This window comes from Schistocerca gregaria, chromosome 6, assembly GCF_023897955.1.
Source record: "Schistocerca gregaria isolate iqSchGreg1 chromosome 6, iqSchGreg1.2, whole genome shotgun sequence".
Classification (NCBI taxonomy): Eukaryota; Metazoa; Arthropoda; class Insecta; order Orthoptera; family Acrididae; genus Schistocerca; species Schistocerca gregaria.
In genome coordinates this window covers 30,291,017-30,307,078 of record NC_064925.1, presented here as the reverse complement: position 1 = coordinate 30,307,078, position 16,062 = coordinate 30,291,017, and the positions used below count along the sequence as shown (strand labels likewise).

General features: G+C 50.0%; 20 non-coding genes across 20 annotated transcripts; all 20 read right to left on the bottom strand.

Annotated features, from left to right (window-relative positions):
- Nucleotides 1–586: 586 nt before the first annotated feature.
- Nucleotides 587–659, bottom strand: Trnaa-agc (transfer RNA alanine (anticodon AGC)). The gene has a single exon. It is a non-coding gene; the product is annotated as a tRNA-Ala (tRNA).
- Nucleotides 660–1,072: 413 nt separating this feature from the next.
- On the bottom strand, nt 1,073–1,145 carry Trnaa-ugc (transfer RNA alanine (anticodon UGC)). Its single transcript has one exon. It is a non-coding gene; the product is annotated as a tRNA-Ala (tRNA).
- Nucleotides 1,146–2,151: 1,006 nt separating this feature from the next.
- Trnaa-agc (transfer RNA alanine (anticodon AGC)) lies at nt 2,152–2,224 on the bottom strand. The gene has a single exon. It is a non-coding gene; the product is annotated as a tRNA-Ala (tRNA).
- Nucleotides 2,225–2,637: 413 nt separating this feature from the next.
- Trnaa-ugc (transfer RNA alanine (anticodon UGC)) lies at nt 2,638–2,710 on the bottom strand. The gene has a single exon. It is a non-coding gene; the product is annotated as a tRNA-Ala (tRNA).
- A 995-nt stretch (nt 2,711–3,705) lies between these two features.
- Nucleotides 3,706–3,778, bottom strand: Trnaa-agc (transfer RNA alanine (anticodon AGC)). Its single transcript has one exon. It is a non-coding gene; the product is annotated as a tRNA-Ala (tRNA).
- A 413-nt stretch (nt 3,779–4,191) lies between these two features.
- On the bottom strand, nt 4,192–4,264 carry Trnaa-ugc (transfer RNA alanine (anticodon UGC)). The gene has a single exon. It is a non-coding gene; the product is annotated as a tRNA-Ala (tRNA).
- A 1,017-nt stretch (nt 4,265–5,281) lies between these two features.
- Nucleotides 5,282–5,354, bottom strand: Trnaa-agc (transfer RNA alanine (anticodon AGC)). Its single transcript has one exon. It is a non-coding gene; the product is annotated as a tRNA-Ala (tRNA).
- Nucleotides 5,355–5,767: 413 nt separating this feature from the next.
- Nucleotides 5,768–5,840, bottom strand: Trnaa-ugc (transfer RNA alanine (anticodon UGC)). Its single transcript has one exon. It is a non-coding gene; the product is annotated as a tRNA-Ala (tRNA).
- Nucleotides 5,841–6,846: 1,006 nt separating this feature from the next.
- On the bottom strand, nt 6,847–6,919 carry Trnaa-agc (transfer RNA alanine (anticodon AGC)). Its single transcript has one exon. It is a non-coding gene; the product is annotated as a tRNA-Ala (tRNA).
- Nucleotides 6,920–7,332: 413 nt separating this feature from the next.
- On the bottom strand, nt 7,333–7,405 carry Trnaa-ugc (transfer RNA alanine (anticodon UGC)). The gene has a single exon. It is a non-coding gene; the product is annotated as a tRNA-Ala (tRNA).
- Nucleotides 7,406–8,422: 1,017 nt separating this feature from the next.
- Nucleotides 8,423–8,495, bottom strand: Trnaa-agc (transfer RNA alanine (anticodon AGC)). Its single transcript has one exon. It is a non-coding gene; the product is annotated as a tRNA-Ala (tRNA).
- Nucleotides 8,496–8,908: 413 nt separating this feature from the next.
- On the bottom strand, nt 8,909–8,981 carry Trnaa-ugc (transfer RNA alanine (anticodon UGC)). The gene has a single exon. It is a non-coding gene; the product is annotated as a tRNA-Ala (tRNA).
- A 1,017-nt stretch (nt 8,982–9,998) lies between these two features.
- On the bottom strand, nt 9,999–10,071 carry Trnaa-agc (transfer RNA alanine (anticodon AGC)). Its single transcript has one exon. It is a non-coding gene; the product is annotated as a tRNA-Ala (tRNA).
- A 413-nt stretch (nt 10,072–10,484) lies between these two features.
- Trnaa-ugc (transfer RNA alanine (anticodon UGC)) lies at nt 10,485–10,557 on the bottom strand. Its single transcript has one exon. It is a non-coding gene; the product is annotated as a tRNA-Ala (tRNA).
- Nucleotides 10,558–11,574: 1,017 nt separating this feature from the next.
- Trnaa-agc (transfer RNA alanine (anticodon AGC)) lies at nt 11,575–11,647 on the bottom strand. Its single transcript has one exon. It is a non-coding gene; the product is annotated as a tRNA-Ala (tRNA).
- A 413-nt stretch (nt 11,648–12,060) lies between these two features.
- Nucleotides 12,061–12,133, bottom strand: Trnaa-ugc (transfer RNA alanine (anticodon UGC)). The gene has a single exon. It is a non-coding gene; the product is annotated as a tRNA-Ala (tRNA).
- A 1,015-nt stretch (nt 12,134–13,148) lies between these two features.
- Nucleotides 13,149–13,222, bottom strand: Trnaa-agc (transfer RNA alanine (anticodon AGC)). The gene has a single exon. It is a non-coding gene; the product is annotated as a tRNA-Ala (tRNA).
- Nucleotides 13,223–13,636: 414 nt separating this feature from the next.
- Nucleotides 13,637–13,709, bottom strand: Trnaa-ugc (transfer RNA alanine (anticodon UGC)). Its single transcript has one exon. It is a non-coding gene; the product is annotated as a tRNA-Ala (tRNA).
- Nucleotides 13,710–14,716: 1,007 nt separating this feature from the next.
- Nucleotides 14,717–14,789, bottom strand: Trnaa-agc (transfer RNA alanine (anticodon AGC)). Its single transcript has one exon. It is a non-coding gene; the product is annotated as a tRNA-Ala (tRNA).
- Nucleotides 14,790–15,202: 413 nt separating this feature from the next.
- Nucleotides 15,203–15,275, bottom strand: Trnaa-ugc (transfer RNA alanine (anticodon UGC)). Its single transcript has one exon. It is a non-coding gene; the product is annotated as a tRNA-Ala (tRNA).
- Nucleotides 15,276–16,062: the final 787 nt, after the last annotated feature.

Below are 16,062 nucleotides of genomic sequence, written 5' to 3'. Positions count from 1 at the left end.
AACATGGCACTCGCCCATGCAGCCGACTTTTACGACTTTACACGACGCTCACGCTAGTGACAGCCTCATTTATAGTTCGACGTCGCCCCAAAGCGAATGAGCACATTTCGCCTACGGCTTAGGCCGCCCTCCTAGTGTGGCTGCTCGGTGTCTGCAGGCAGCGAGGGGCTGCAAGCTTCCTGCGTTCGCACCTATGTCACCTGTGCTTGCTTGTCAGAGACAGACTATCGCAAAACATACAAATCACTCCATGAACTGATTGCTACGGCATCTGTTATCAGAAGTCACAACTAGCAACACCAGTAGCAGCCGACTGCACGCAAAGAATAGGAATGTGCAGTGGGATTTACGTGAACCCGGCGTAAGGCAGATCTTTCCGACGTAGGCTTAAGAATGTTATGGGAACACTTGTACTGTTTGTAAATTAAGTGTAGGAGTTGGAGGAGGGTGCTTCCTGCGCACGAATAACAGCTCGCTTGCCAATTGTGGATGCTAATCGTTCTCTTGTATCTGCCTAGACACATCTGCTGGCTGTGAATTACTCCACTTGCATGGCAAGGTGCGCATGTAGGGGTGTTAAAAATTCTGGAGGCGCTGGGTATCGATCCCAGTACCTCTCGCATGCTAAGCGAGCGCTCTACCATCTGAGCTACGCCCCCTCCATGATAAATTGTGCTACATACAGCAATATCAATGTCACAGACGCTTGCACTCCCATTATTCCGCAGACAAACACTACTCTCTATGTATCTGTGAGGGTGTCTTTCAGGTTTCGTGCATTCTGTATTGAATCGTAGTTGGCCACAATGGAAGTGGCACGCATCACGTCGAAAATAGAATTCGGACACCGCTCTGAGTAAGACGAACGTGTTGTCCACTCTCTAGACTTCAATGACGTTAAGCCGTGATACCTAAGACAGACCTGCACTCGATGACAGCCGGTCCCCACACATACATCTTGCTCTCCTTACGTCAGTATGCATCATACAAGTCTGTGACGCTGGCTTTGCAACATCTTGCGTGCTTTTAGGTTCGCCGCGATCAACACTTGGCATCCACTGACCACAAAACATGGAGGCGCCGGGGCTTGAACCCGGGACCTTTCACATGCAAAGCGAACGCTCTACCAACTGAGCTACGCCCCCATCCGCGACCAAACTGCGCTATTCTCCATTCCTTGAGACTCTGATGTGCACGGACACGATGCTTGGTTGGTTTGTAGCGCTGAAGGGACCAGAGTACAAAGGCGCGGACACGTTCATATACACAAGAGTTCCAAGTAGTTTCGATGCTCTGGTATTACGAATGCAAATTCCGTCTGTTTTTAACGTCTTAAATTGAAAGGGGGGTCACAAATTGCTCCGTTTTCACTCCTTGTCGACAATCACACAGCACCTGAGGTAACAAGCACATCTCGAGCCCCATTCTGCACTCCACTGTTCATGCAAACTCAGTGCCTCGCTCTTTGCTACTGTGTACCACTCTTGTCGTCCAACTGCAAAACACTGGGCCACAACAAGTTTCCACGTCTCCATTGCACTGCGCAAACTACGAAACGCTCCCCAAACATGGCACTCGCCCATGCAGCCGACTTTTACGACTTTACACGACGCTCACGCTAGTGACAGCCTCATTTATAGTTCGACGTCGCCCCAAAGCGAATTAGCACATTTCGCCTACGGCTTAGGCCGCCCTCCTAGTGTGGCTGCTCGGTGTCTGCAGGCAGCGAGGGGCTGCAAGCTTCCTGCGTTCGCACCTATGTCACCTGTGCTTGCTTGTCAGAGACAGACTATCGCAAAACATACAAATCACTCCATGAACTGATTGCTACGGCATCTGTTATCAGAAGTCACAACTAGCAACACCAGTAGCAGCCGACTGCACGCAAAGAATAGGAATGTGCAGTGGGATTTACGTGAACCTGGCGTAAGGCAGATCTTTCCGACGTAGGCTTAAGAATGTTATGGGAACACTTGTACTGTTTGTAAATTAAGTGTAGGAGTTGGAGGAGGGTGCTTCCTGCGCACGAATAACAGCTCGCTTGCCAATTGTGGATGCTAATCGTTCTCTTGTATCTGCCTAGACACATCTGCTGGCTGTGAATTACTCCACTTGCATGGCAAGGTGCGCATGTAGGGGTGTTAAAAATTCTGGAGGCGCTGGGTATCGATCCCAGTACCTCTCGCATGCTAAGCGAGCGCTCTACCATCTGAGCTACGCCCCCTCCATGATAAATTGTGCTACATACAGCAATATCAATGTCACAGACGCTTGCACTCCCATTATTCCGCAGACAAACACTACTCTCTATGTATCTGTGAGGGTGTCTTTCAGGTTTCGTGCATTCTGTATTGAATCGTAGTTGGCCACAATGGAAGTGGCACGCATCACGTCGAAAATAGAATTCGGACACCGCTCTGAGTAAGACGAACGTGTTGTCCACTCTCTAGACTTCAATGACGTTAAGCCGTGATACCTAAGACAGACCTGCACTCGATGACAGCCGGTCCCCACACATACATCTTGCTCTCCTTACGTCAGTATGCATCATACAAGTCTGTGACGCTGGCTTTGCAACATCTTGCGTGCTTTTAGGTTCGCCGCGATCAACACTTGGCATCCACTGACCACAAAACATGGAGGCGCCGGGGCTTGAACCCGGGACCTTTCACATGCAAAGCGAACGCTCTACCAACTGAGCTACGCCCCCATCCGCGACCAAACTGCGCTATTCTCCATTCCTTGAGACTCTGATGTGCACGGACACGATGCTTGGTTGGTTTGTAGCGCTGAAGGGACCAGAGTACAAAGGCGCGGACACGTTCATATACACAAGAGTTCCAAGTAGTTTCGATGCTCTGGTATTACGAATGCAAATTCCGTCTGTTTTTAACGTCTTAAATTGAAAGGGGGGTCACAAATTGCTCCGTTTTCACTCCTTGTCGACAATCACACAGCACCTGAGGTAACAAGCACATCTCGAGCCCCATTCTGCACTCCACTGTTCATGCAAACTCAGTGCCTCGCTCTTTGCTACTGTGTACCACTCTTGTCGTCCAACTGCAAAACACTGGGCCACAACAAGTTTCCACGTCTCCATTGCACTGCGCAAACTACGAAACGCTCCCCAAACATGGCACTCGCCCATGCAGCCGACTTTTACGACTTTACACGACGCTCACGCTAGTGACAGCCTCATTTATAGTTCGACGTCGCCCCAAAGCGAATTAGCACATTTCGCCTACGGCTTAGGCCGCCCTCCTAGTGTGGCTGCTCGGTGTCTGCAGGCAGCGAGGGGCTGCAAGCTTCCTGCGTTCGCACCTATGTCACCTGTGCTTGCTTGTCAGAGACAGACTATCGCAAAACATACAAATCACTCCATGAACTGATTGCTACGGCATCTGTTATCAGAAGTCACAACTAGCAACACCACTGCACGCAAAGAATAGGAATGTGCAGTGGGATTTACGTGAACCCGGCGTAAGGCAGATCTTTCCGACGTAGGCTTAAGAATCTTATGGGAACACTTGTACTGTTTGTAAATTAAGTGTAGGAGTTGGAGGAGGGTGCTTCCTGCGCACGAATAACAGCACGCTTGCCAATTGTGGATGCTAATCGTTCTCTTGTATCTGGCTAGACACATCTGCTGGCTGTGAATTACTCCACTTGCATGGCAAGGTGCGCATGTAGGTGTGTTAAAAATTCTGGAGGCGCTGGGTATCTATCCCAGTACCTCTCGCATGCTAAGCGAGCGCTCTACCATCTGAGCTACGCCCCCTCCATGATAAATTGTGCTACATACAGCAATATCAATGTCACAGACGCTTGCACTCCCATTATTCCGCAGACAAACACTACTCTCTATGTATCTGTGAGGGTGTCTTTCAGGTTTCGTGCATTCTGTATTGAATCGTAGTTGGCCACAATGGAAGTGGCACGCATCACGTCGAAAATAGAATTCGGACACCGCTCTGAGTAAGACGAACGTGTTGTCCACTCTCTAGACTTCAATGACGTTAAGCCGTGATACCTAAGACAGACCTGCACTCGATGACAGCCGGTCCCCACACATACATCTTGCTCTCCTTACGTCAGTATGCATCATACAAGTCTGTGACGCTGGCTTTGCAACATCTTGCGTGCTTTTAGGTTCGCCGCGATCAACACTTGGCATCCACTGACCACAAAACATGGAGGCGCCGGGGCTTCAACCCGGGACCTTTCACATGCAAAGCGAACGCTCTACCAACTGAGCTACGCCCCCATCCGCGACCAAACTGCGCTATTCTCCATTCCTTGAGGCTCTGATGTGCACGGACACGATGCTTGGTTGGTTTGTAGCGCTGAAGGGACCAGAGTACAAAGGCGCGGACACGTTCATATACACAAGAGTTCCAAGTAGTTTCGATGCTCTGGTATTACGAATGCAAATTCCGTCTGTTTTTAACGTCTTAAATTGAAAGGGGGGTCACAAATTGCTCCGTTTTCACTCCTTGTCGACAATCACACAGCACCTGAGGTAACAAGCACATCTCGAGCCCCATTCTGCACTCCACTGTTCATGCAAACTCAGTGCCTCGCTCTTTGCTACTGTGTACCACTCTTGTCGTCCAACTGCAAAACACTGGGCCACAACAAGTTTCCACGTCTCCATTGCACTGCGCAAACTACGAAACGCTCCCCAAACATGGCACTCGCCCATGCAGCCGACTTTTACGACTTTACACGACGCTCACGCAACGCTCACGCTAGTGACAGCCTCATTTATAGTTCGACGTCGCCCCAAAGCGAATGAGCACATTTCGCCTACGGCTTAGGCCGCCCTCCTAGTGTGGCTGCTCGGTGTCTGCAGGCAGCGAGGGGCTGCAAGCTTCCTGCGTTCGCACCTATGTCACCTGTGCTTGCTTGTCAGAGACAGACTATCGCAAAACATACAAATCACTCCATGAATTGATTGCTACGGCATCTGTTATCAGAAGTCACAACTAGCAACACCAGTAGCAGCCGACTGCACGCAAAGAATAGGAATGTGCAGTGGGATTTACGTGAACCCGGCGTAAGGCAGATCTTTCCGACGTAGGCTTAAGAATCTTATGGGAACACTTGTACTGTTTGTAAATTAAGTGTAGGAGTTGGAGGAGGGTGCTTCCTGCGCACGAATAACAGCACGCTTGCCAATTGTGGATGCTAATCGTTCTCTTGTATCTGCCTAGACACATCTGCTGGCTGTGAATTACTCCACTTGCATGGCAAGGTGCGCATGTAGGTGTGTTAAAAATTCTGGAGGCGCTGGGTATCGATCCCAGTACCTCTCGCATGCTAAGCGAGCGCTCTACCATCTGAGCTACGCCCCCTCCATGATAAATTGTGCTACATACAGCAATATCAATGTCACAGACGCTTGCACTCCCATTATTCCGCAGACAAACACTACTCTCTATGTATCTGTGAGGGTGTCTTTCAGGTTTCGTGCATTCTGTATTGAATCGTAGTTGGCCACAATGGAAGTGGCACGCATCACGTCGAAAATAGAATTCGGACACCGCTCTGAGTAAGACGAACGTGTTGTCCACTCTCTAGACTTCAATGACGTTAAGCCGTGATACCTAAGACAGACCTGCACTCGATGACAGCCGGTCCCCACACATACATCTTGCTCTCCTTACGTCAGTATGCATCATACAAGTCTGTGACGCTGGCTTTGCAACATCTTGCGTGCTTTTAGGTTCGCCGCGATCAACACTTGGCATCCACTGACCACAAAACATGAAGGCGCCGGGGCTTCAACCCGGGACCTTTCACATGCAAAGCGAACGCTCTACCAACTCAGCTACGCCCCCATCCACGACCAAACTGCGCTATTCTCCATTCCTTGAGGCTCTGATGTGCACGGACACGATGCTTGGTTGGTTTGTAGCGCTGAAGGGACCAGAGTACAAAGGCGCGGACACGTTCATATACACAAGAGTTCCAAGTAGTTTCGATGCTCTGGTATTACGAATGCAAATTCCGTCTGTTTTTAACGTCTTAAATTGAAAGGGGGGTCACAAATTGCTCCGTTTTCACTCCTTGTCGACAATCACACAGCACCTGAGGTAACAAGCACATCTCGAGCCCCATTCTGCACTCCACTGTTCATGCAAACTCAGTGCCTCGCTCTTTGCTACTGTGTACCACTCTTGTCGTCCAACTGCAAAACACTGGGCCACAACAAGTTTCCACGTCTCCATTGCACTGCGCAAACTACGAAACGCTCCCCAAACATGGCACTCGCCCATGCAGCCGACTTTTACGACTTTACACGACGCTCACGCTAGTGACAGCCTCATTTATAGTTCGACGTCGCCCCAAAGCGAATAAGCACATTTCGCCTACGGCTTAGGCCGCCCTCCTAGTGTGGCTGCTCGGTGTCTGCAGGCAGCGAGGGGCTGCAAGCTTCCTGCGTTCGCACCTATGTCACCTGTGCTTGCTTGTCAGAGACAGACTATCGCAAAACATACAAATCACTCCATGAATTGATTGCTACGGCATCTGTTATCAGAAGTCACAACTAGCAACACCAGTAGCAGCCGACTGCACGCAAAGAATAGGAATGTGCAGTGGGATTTACGTGAACCCGGCGTAAGGCAGATCTTTCCGACGTAGGCTTAAGAATCTTATGGGAACACTTGTACTGTTTGTAAATTAAGTGTAGGAGTTGGAGGAGGGTGCTTCCTGCGCACGAATAACAGCACGCTTGCCAATTGTGGATGCTAATCGTTCTCTTGTATCTGGCTAGACACATCTGCTGGCTGTGAATTACTCCACTTGCATGGCAAGGTGCGCATGTAGGTGTGTTAAAAATTCTGGAGGCGCTGGGTATCTATCCCAGTACCTCTCGCATGCTAAGCGAGCGCTCTACCATCTGAGCTACGCCCCCTCCATGATAAATTGTGCTACATACAGCAATATCAATGTCACAGACGCTTGCACTCCCATTATTCCGCAGATAAACACTACTCTCTATGTATCTGTGAGGGTGTCTTTCAGGTTTCGTGCATTCTGTATTGAATCGTAGTTGGCCACAATGGAAGTGGCACGCATCACGTCGAAAATAGAATTCGGACACCGCTCTGAGTAAGACGAACGTGTTGTCCACTCTCTAGACTTCAATGACGTTAAGCCGTGATACCTAAGACAGACCTGCACTCGATGACAGCCGGTCCCCACACATACATCTTGCTCTCCTTACGTCAGTATGCATCATACAAGTCTGTGACGCTGGCTTTGCAACATCTTGCGTGCTTTTAGGTTCGCCGCGATCAACACTTGGCATCCACTGACCACAAAACATGGAGGCGCCGGGGCTTCAACCCGGGACCTTTCACATGCAAAGCGAACGCTCTACCAACTGAGCTACGCCCCCATCCGCGACCAAACTGCGCTATTCTCCATTCCTTGAGGCTCTGATGTGCACGGACACGATGCTTGGTTGGTTTGTAGCGCTGAAGGGACCAGAGTACAAAGGCGCGGACACGTTCATATACACAAGAGTTCCAAGTAGTTTCGATGCTCTGGTATTACGAATGCAAATTCCGTCTGTTTTTAACGTCTTAAATTGAAAGGGGGGTCACAAATTGCTCCGTTTTCACTCCTTGTCGACAATCACACAGCACCTGAGGTAACAAGCACATCTCGAGCCCCATTCTGCACTCCACTGTTCATGCAAACTCAGTGCCTCGCTCTTTGCTACTGTGTACCACTCTTGTCGTCCAACTGCAAAACACTGGGCCACAACAAGTTTCCACGTCTCCATTGCACTGCGCAAACTACGAAACGCTCCCCAAACATGGCACTCGCCCATGCAGCCGACTTTTACGACTTTACACGACGCTCACGCAACGCTCACGCTAGTGACAGCCTCATTTATAGTTCGACGTCGCCCCAAAGCGAATGAGCACATTTCGCCTACGGCTTAGGCCGCCCTCCTAGTGTGGCTGCTCGGTGTCTGCAGGCAGCGAGGGGCTGCAAGCTTCCTGCGTTCGCACCTATGTCACCTGTGCTTGCTTGTCAGAGACAGACTATCGCAAAACATACAAATCACTCCATGAATTGATTGCTACGGCATCTGTTATCAGAAGTCACAACTAGCAACACCAGTAGCAGCCGACTGCACGCAAAGAATAGGAATGTGCAGTGGGATTTACGTGAACCCGGCGTAAGGCAGATCTTTCCGACGTAGGCTTAAGAATCTTATGGGAACACTTGTACTGTTTGTAAATTAAGTGTAGGAGTTGGAGGAGGGTGCTTCCTGCGCACGAATAACAGCACGCTTGCCAATTGTGGATGCTAATCGTTCTCTTGTATCTGCCTAGACACATCTGCTGGCTGTGAATTACTCCACTTGCATGGCAAGGTGCGCATGTAGGTGTGTTAAAAATTCTGGAGGCGCTGGGTATCGATCCCAGTACCTCTCGCATGCTAAGCGAGCGCTCTACCATCTGAGCTACGCCCCCTCCATGATAAATTGTGCTACATACAGCAATATCAATGTCACAGACGCTTGCACTCCCATTATTCCGCAGACAAACACTACTCTCTATGTATCTGTGAGGGTGTCTTTCAGGTTTCGTGCATTCTGTATTGAATCGTAGTTGGCCACAATGGAAGTGGCACGCATCACGTCGAAAATAGAATTCGGACACCGCTCTGAGTAAGACGAACGTGTTGTCCACTCTCTAGACTTCAATGACGTTAAGCCGTGATACCTAAGACAGACCTGCACTCGATGACAGCCGGTCCCCACACATACATCTTGCTCTCCTTACGTCAGTATGCATCATACAAGTCTGTGACGCTGGCTTTGCAACATCTTGCGTGCTTTTAGGTTCGCCGCGATCAACACTTGGCATCCACTGACCACAAAACATGGAGGCGCCGGGGCTTCAACCCGGGACCTTTCACATGCAAAGCGAACGCTCTACCAACTGAGCTACGCCCCCATCCGCGACCAAACTGCGCTATTCTCCATTCCTTGAGGCTCTGATGTGCACGGACACGATGCTTGGTTGGTTTGTAGCGCTGAAGGGACCAGAGTACAAAGGCGCGGACACGTTCATATACACAAGAGTTCCAAGTAGTTTCGATGCTCTGGTATTACGAATGCAAATTCCGTCTGTTTTTAACGTCTTAAATTGAAAGGGGGGTCACAAATTGCTCCGTTTTCACTCCTTGTCGACAATCACACAGCACCTGAGGTAACAAGCACATCTCGAGCCCCATTCTGCACTCCACTGTTCATGCAAACTCAGTGCCTCGCTCTTTGCTACTGTGTACCACTCTTGTCGTCCAACTGCAAAACACTGGGCCACAACAAGTTTCCACGTCTCCATTGCACTGCGCAAACTACGAAACGCTCCCCAAACATGGCACTCGCCCATGCAGCCGACTTTTACGACTTTACACGACGCTCACGCAACGCTCACGCTAGTGACAGCCTCATTTATAGTTCGACGTCGCCCCAAAGCGAATGAGCACATTTCGCCTACGGCTTAGGCCGCCCTCCTAGTGTGGCTGCTCGGTGTCTGCAGGCAGCGAGGGGCTGCAAGCTTCCTGCGTTCGCACCTATGTCACCTGTGCTTGCTTGTCAGAGACAGACTATCGCAAAACATACAAATCACTCCATGAATTGATTGCTACGGCATCTGTTATCAGAAGTCACAACTAGCAACACCAGTAGCAGCCGACTGCACGCAAAGAATAGGAATGTGCAGTGGGATTTACGTGAACCCGGCGTAAGGCAGATCTTTCCGACGTAGGCTTAAGAATCTTATGGGAACACTTGTACTGTTTGTAAATTAAGTGTAGGAGTTGGAGGAGGGTGCTTCCTGCGCACGAATAACAGCACGCTTGCCAATTGTGGATGCTAATCGTTCTCTTGTATCTGCCTAGACACATCTGCTGGCTGTGAATTACTCCACTTGCATGGCAAGGTGCGCATGTAGGTGTGTTAAAAATTCTGGAGGCGCTGGGTATCGATCCCAGTACCTCTCGCATGCTAAGCGAGCGCTCTACCATCTGAGCTACGCCCCCTCCATGATAAATTGTGCTACATACAGCAATATCAATGTCACAGACGCTTGCACTCCCATTATTCCGCAGACAAACACTACTCTCTATGTATCTGTGAGGGTGTCTTTCAGGTTTCGTGCATTCTGTATTGAATCGTAGTTGGCCACAATGGAAGTGGCACGCATCACGTCGAAAATAGAATTCGGACACCGCTCTGAGTAAGACGAACGTGTTGTCCACTCTCTAGACTTCAATGACGTTAAGCCGTGATACCTAAGACAGACCTGCACTCGATGACAGCCGGTCCCCACACATACATCTTGCTCTCCTTACGTCAGTATGCATCATACAAGTCTGTGACGCTGGCTTTGCAACATCTTGCGTGCTTTTAGGTTCGCCGCGATCAACACTTGGCATCCACTGACCACAAAACATGGAGGCGCCGGGGCTTGAACCCGGGACCTTTCACATGCAAAGCGAACGCTCTACCAACTGAGCTACGCCCCCATCCGCGACCAAACTGCGCTATTCTCCATTCCTTGAGGCTCTGATGTGCACGGACACGATGCTTGGTTGGTTTGTAGCGCTGAAGGGACCAGAGTACAAAGGCGCGGACACGTTCATATACACAAGAGTTCCAAGTAGTTTCGATGCTCTGGTATTACGAATGCAAATTCCGTCTGTTTTTAACGTCTTAAATTGAAAGGGGGGTCACAAATTGCTCCGTTTTCACTCCTTGTCGACAATCACACAGCACCTGAGGTAACAAGCACATCTCGAGCCCCATTCTGCACTCCACTGTTCATGCAAACTCAGTGCCTCGCTCTTTGCTACTGTGTACCACTCTTGTCGTCCAACTGCAAAACACTGGGCCACAACAAGTTTCCACGTCTCCATTGCACTGCGCAAACTACGAAACGCTCCCCAAACATGGCACTCGCCCATGCAGCCGACTTTTACGACTTTACACGACGCTCACGCAACGCTCACGCTAGTGACAGCCTCATTTATAGTTCGACGTCGCCCCAAAGCGAATGAGCACATTTCGCCTACGGCTTAGGCCGCCCTCCTAGTGTGGCTGCTCGGTGTCTGCAGGCAGCGAGGGGCTGCAAGCTTCCTGCGTTCGCACCTATGTCACCTGTGCTTGCTTGTCAGAGACAGACTATCGCAAAACATACAAATCACTCCATGAATTGATTGCTACGGCATCTGTTATCAGAAGTCACAACTAGCAACACCAGTAGCAGCCGACTGCACGCAAAGAATAGGAATGTGCAGTGGGATTTACGTGAACCCGGCGTAAGGCAGATCTTTCCGACGTAGGCTTAAGAATCTTATGGGAACACTTGTACTGTTTGTAAATTAAGTGTAGGAGTTGGAGGAGGGTGCTTCCTGCGCACGAATAACAGCACGCTTGCCAATTGTGGATGCTAATCGTTCTCTTGTATCTGCCTAGACACATCTGCTGGCTGTGAATTACTCCACTTGCATGGCAAGGTGCGCATGTAGGTGTGTTAAAAATTCTGGAGGCGCTGGGTATCGATCCCAGTACCTCTCGCATGCTAAGCGAGCGCTCTACCATCTGAGCTACGCCCCCTCCATGATAAATTGTGCTACATACAGCAATATCAATGTCACAGACGCTTGCACTCCCATTATTCCGCAGACAAACACTACTCTCTATGTATCTGTGAGGGTGTCTTTCAGGTTTCGTGCATTCTGTATTGAATCGTAGTTGGCCACAATGGAAGTGGCACGCATCACGTCGAAAATAGAATTCGGACACCGCTCTGAGTAAGACGAACGTGTTGTCCACTCTCTAGACTTCAATGACGTTAAGCCGTGATACCTAAGACAGACCTGCACTCGATGACAGCCGGTCCCCACACATACATCTTGCTCTCCTTACGTCAGTATGCATCATACAAGTCTGTGACGCTGGCTTTGCAACATCTTGCGTGCTTTTAGGTTCGCCGCGATCAACACTTGGCATCCACTGACCACAAAACATGGAGGCGCCGGGGCTTCAACCCGGGACCTTTCACATGCAAAGCGAACGCTCTACCAACTGAGCTACGCCCCCATCCGCGACCAAACTGCGCTATTCTCCATTCCTTGAGGCTCTGATGTGCACGGACACGATGCTTGGTTGGTTTGTAGCGCTGAAGGGACCAGAGTACAAAGGCGCGGACACGTTCATATACACAAGAGTTCCAAGTAGTTTCGATGCTCTGGTATTACGAATGCAAATTCCGTCTGTTTTTAACGTCTTAAATTGAAAGGGGGGTCACAAATTGCTCCGTTTTCACTCCTTGTCGACAATCACACAGCACCTGAGGTAACAAGCACATCTCGAGCCCCATTCTGCACTCCACTGTTCATGCAAACTCAGTGCCTCGCTCTTTGCTACTGTGTACCACTCTTGTCGTCCAACTGCAAAACACTGGGCCACAACAAGTTTCCACGTCTCCATTGCACTGCGCAAACTACGAAACGCTCCCCAAACATGGCACTCGCCCATGCAGCCGACTTTTACGACTTTACACGACGCTCACACACACGCGAGACAGATACAGCCTCATTTATAGTTCGACGTCGCCCCAAAGCGAATGAGCACATTTCGCCTACGGCTTAGGCCGCCCTCCTAGTGTGGCTGCTCGGTGTCTGCAGGCAGCGAGGGGCTGCAAGCTTCTGCGTTCGCACCTATGTCACCTGTGCTTGCTTGTCAGAGACAGACTATCGCAAACATACAAATCACACCATGAATTGATTGCTACGGCATCTGTTATCAGAAGTCACAACTAGCAACACCAGTAGCAGCCGACTGCACGCAAAGAATAGGAATGTGCAGTGGGATTTACGTGAACCCGGCGTAAGGCAGATCTTTCCGACGTAGGCTTAAGAATCTTATGGGAACACTTGTACTGTTTGTAAATTAAGTGTAGGAGTTGGAGGGAGGGTGCTTCCTGCGCACGAATAACAGCACGCTTGCCAATTGTGGATGCTAATCGTTCTCTTGTATCTGCCTAGACACATCTGCTGGCTGTGAATTACTCCACTTGCATGGCAAGGTGCGCATGTAGGTGTGTTAAAAATTCTGGAGGCGCTGGGTATCGATCCCAGTACCTCTCGCATGCTAAGGCGAGCGCTCTACCATCTGAGCTACGCCCCCTCCATGATAAATTGTGCTACATACAGCAATATCAATGTCACAGACGCTTGCACTCCCATTATTCCGCAGACAAACACTACTCTCTATGTATCTGTGAGGGTGTCTTTCAGGTTTCGTGCATTCTGTATTGAATCGTAGTTGGCCACAATGGAAGTGGCACGCATCACGTCGAAAATAGAATTCGGACACCGCTCTGAGTAAGACGAACGTGTTGTCCACTCTCTAGACTTCAATGACGTTAAGCCGTGATACCTAAGACAGACCTGCACTCGATGACAGCCGGTCCCCCACACATACATCTTGCTCTCCTTACGTCAGTATGCATCATACAAGTCTGTGACGCTGGCTTTGCAACATCTTGCGTGCTTTTAGGTTCGCCGCGATCAACACTTGGCATCCACTGACCACAAAACATGGAGGCGCCGGGGCTTCAACCCGGGACCTTTCACATGCAAAGCGAACGCTCTACCAACTGAGCTACGCCCCCATCCGCGACCAAACTGCGCTATTCTCCATTCCTTGAGGCTCTGATGTGCACGGACACGATGCTTGGTTGGTTTGTAGCGCTGAAGGGACCAGCGTACAAAGGCGCGGACACGTTCATATACACAAGAGTTCCAAGTAGTTTCGATGCTCTGGTATTACGAATGCAAATTCCGTCTGTTTTTAACGTCTTAAATTGAAAGGGGGGTCACAAATTGCTCCGTTTTCACTCCTTGTCGACAATCACACAGCACCTGAGGTAACAAGCACATCTCGAGCCCCATTCTGCACTCCACTGTTCATGCAGAACTCAGTGCCTCGCTCTTTGCTACTGTGTACCACTCTTGTCGTCCAACTGCAAAACACTGGGCCACAACAAGTTTCCACGTCTCCATTGCACTGCGCAAACTACGAAACGCTCCCCAAACATGGCACTCGCCCATGCAGCCGACTTTTACGACTTTACACGACGCTCACGCTAGTGACAGCCTCATTTATAGTTCGACGTCGCCCCAAAGCGAATGAGCACATTTCGCCTACGGCTTAGGCCGCCCTCCTAGTGTGGCTGCTCGGTGTCTGCAGGCAGCGAGGGGCTGCAAGCTTCCTGCGTTCGCACCTATGTCACCTGTGCTTGCTTGTCAGAGACAGACTATCGCAAAACATACAAATCACTCCATGAATTGATTGCTACGGCATCTGTTATCAGAAGTCACAACTAGCAACACCAGTAGCAGCCGACTGCACGCAAAGAATAGGAATGTGCAGTGGGATTTACGTGAACCCGGCGTAAGGCAGATCTTTCCGACGTAGGCTTAAGAATCTTATGGGAACACTTGTACTGTTTGTAAATTAAGTGTAGGAGTTGGAGGAGGGTGCTTCCTGCGCACGAATAACAGCACGCTTGCCAATTGTGGATGCTAATCGTTCTCTTGTATCTGCCTAGACACATCTGCTGGCTGTGAATTACTCCACTTGCATGGCAAGGTGCGCATGTAGGTGTGTTAAAAATTCTGGAGGCGCTGGGTATCGATCCCAGTACCTCTCGCATGCTAAGCGAGCGCTCTACCATCTGAGCTACGCCCCCTCCATGATAAATTGTGCTACATACAGCAATATCAATGTCACAGACGCTTGCACTCCCATTATTCCGCAGACAAACACTACTCTCTATGTATCTGTGAGGGTGTCTTTCAGGTTTCGTGCATTCTGTATTGAATCGTAGTTGGCCACAATGGAAGTGGCACGCATCACGTCGAAAATAGAATTCGGACACCGCTCTGAGTAAGACGAACGTGTTGTCCACTCTCTAGACTTCAATGACGTTAAGCCGTGATACCTAAGACAGACCTGCACTCGATGACAGCCGGTCCCCACACATACATCTTGCTCTCCTTACGTCAGTATGCATCATACAAGTCTGTGACGCTGGCTTTGCCACATCTTGCGTGCTTTTAGGTTCGCCGCGATCAACACTTGGCATCCACTGACCACAAAACATGGAGGCGCCGGGGCTTCAACCCGGGACCTTTCACATGCAAAGCGAACGCTCTACCAACTGAGCTACGCCCCCATCCGCGACCAAACTGCGCTATTCTCCATTCCTTGAGGCTCTGATGTGCACGGACACGATGCTTGGTTGGTTTGTAGCGCTGAAGGGACCAGAGTACAAAGGCGCGGACACGTTCATATACACAAGAGTTCCAAGTAGTTTCGATGCTCTGGTATTACGAATGCAAATTCCGTCTGTTTTTAACGTCTTAAATTGAAAGGGGGGTCACAAATTGCTCCGTTTTCACTCCTTGTCGACAATCACACAGCACCTGAGGTAACAAGCACATCTCGAGCCCCATTCTGCACTCCACTGTTCATGCAAACTCAGTGCCTCGCTCTTTGCTACTGTGTACCACTCTTGTCGTCCAACTGCAAAACACTGGGCCACAACAAGTTTCCACGTCTCCATTGCACTGCGCAAACTACGAAACGCTCCCCAAACATGGCACTCGCCCATGCAGCCGACTTTTACGACTTTACACGACGCTCACGCTAGTGACAGCCTCATTTATAGTTCGACGTCGCCCCAAAGCGAATGAGCACATTTCGCCTACGGCTTAGGCCGCCCTCCTAGTGTGGCTGCTCGGTGTCTGCAGGCAGCGAGGGGCTGCAAGCTTCCTGCGTTCGCACCTATGTCACCTGTGCTTGCTTGTCAGAGACAGACTATCGCAAAACATACAAATCACTCCATGAATTGATTGCTACGGCATCTGTTATCAGAAGTCACAACTAGCAACACCAGTAGCAGCCGACTGCACGCAAAGAATAGGAATGTGCAGTGGGATTTACGTGAACTTTCCGACGTA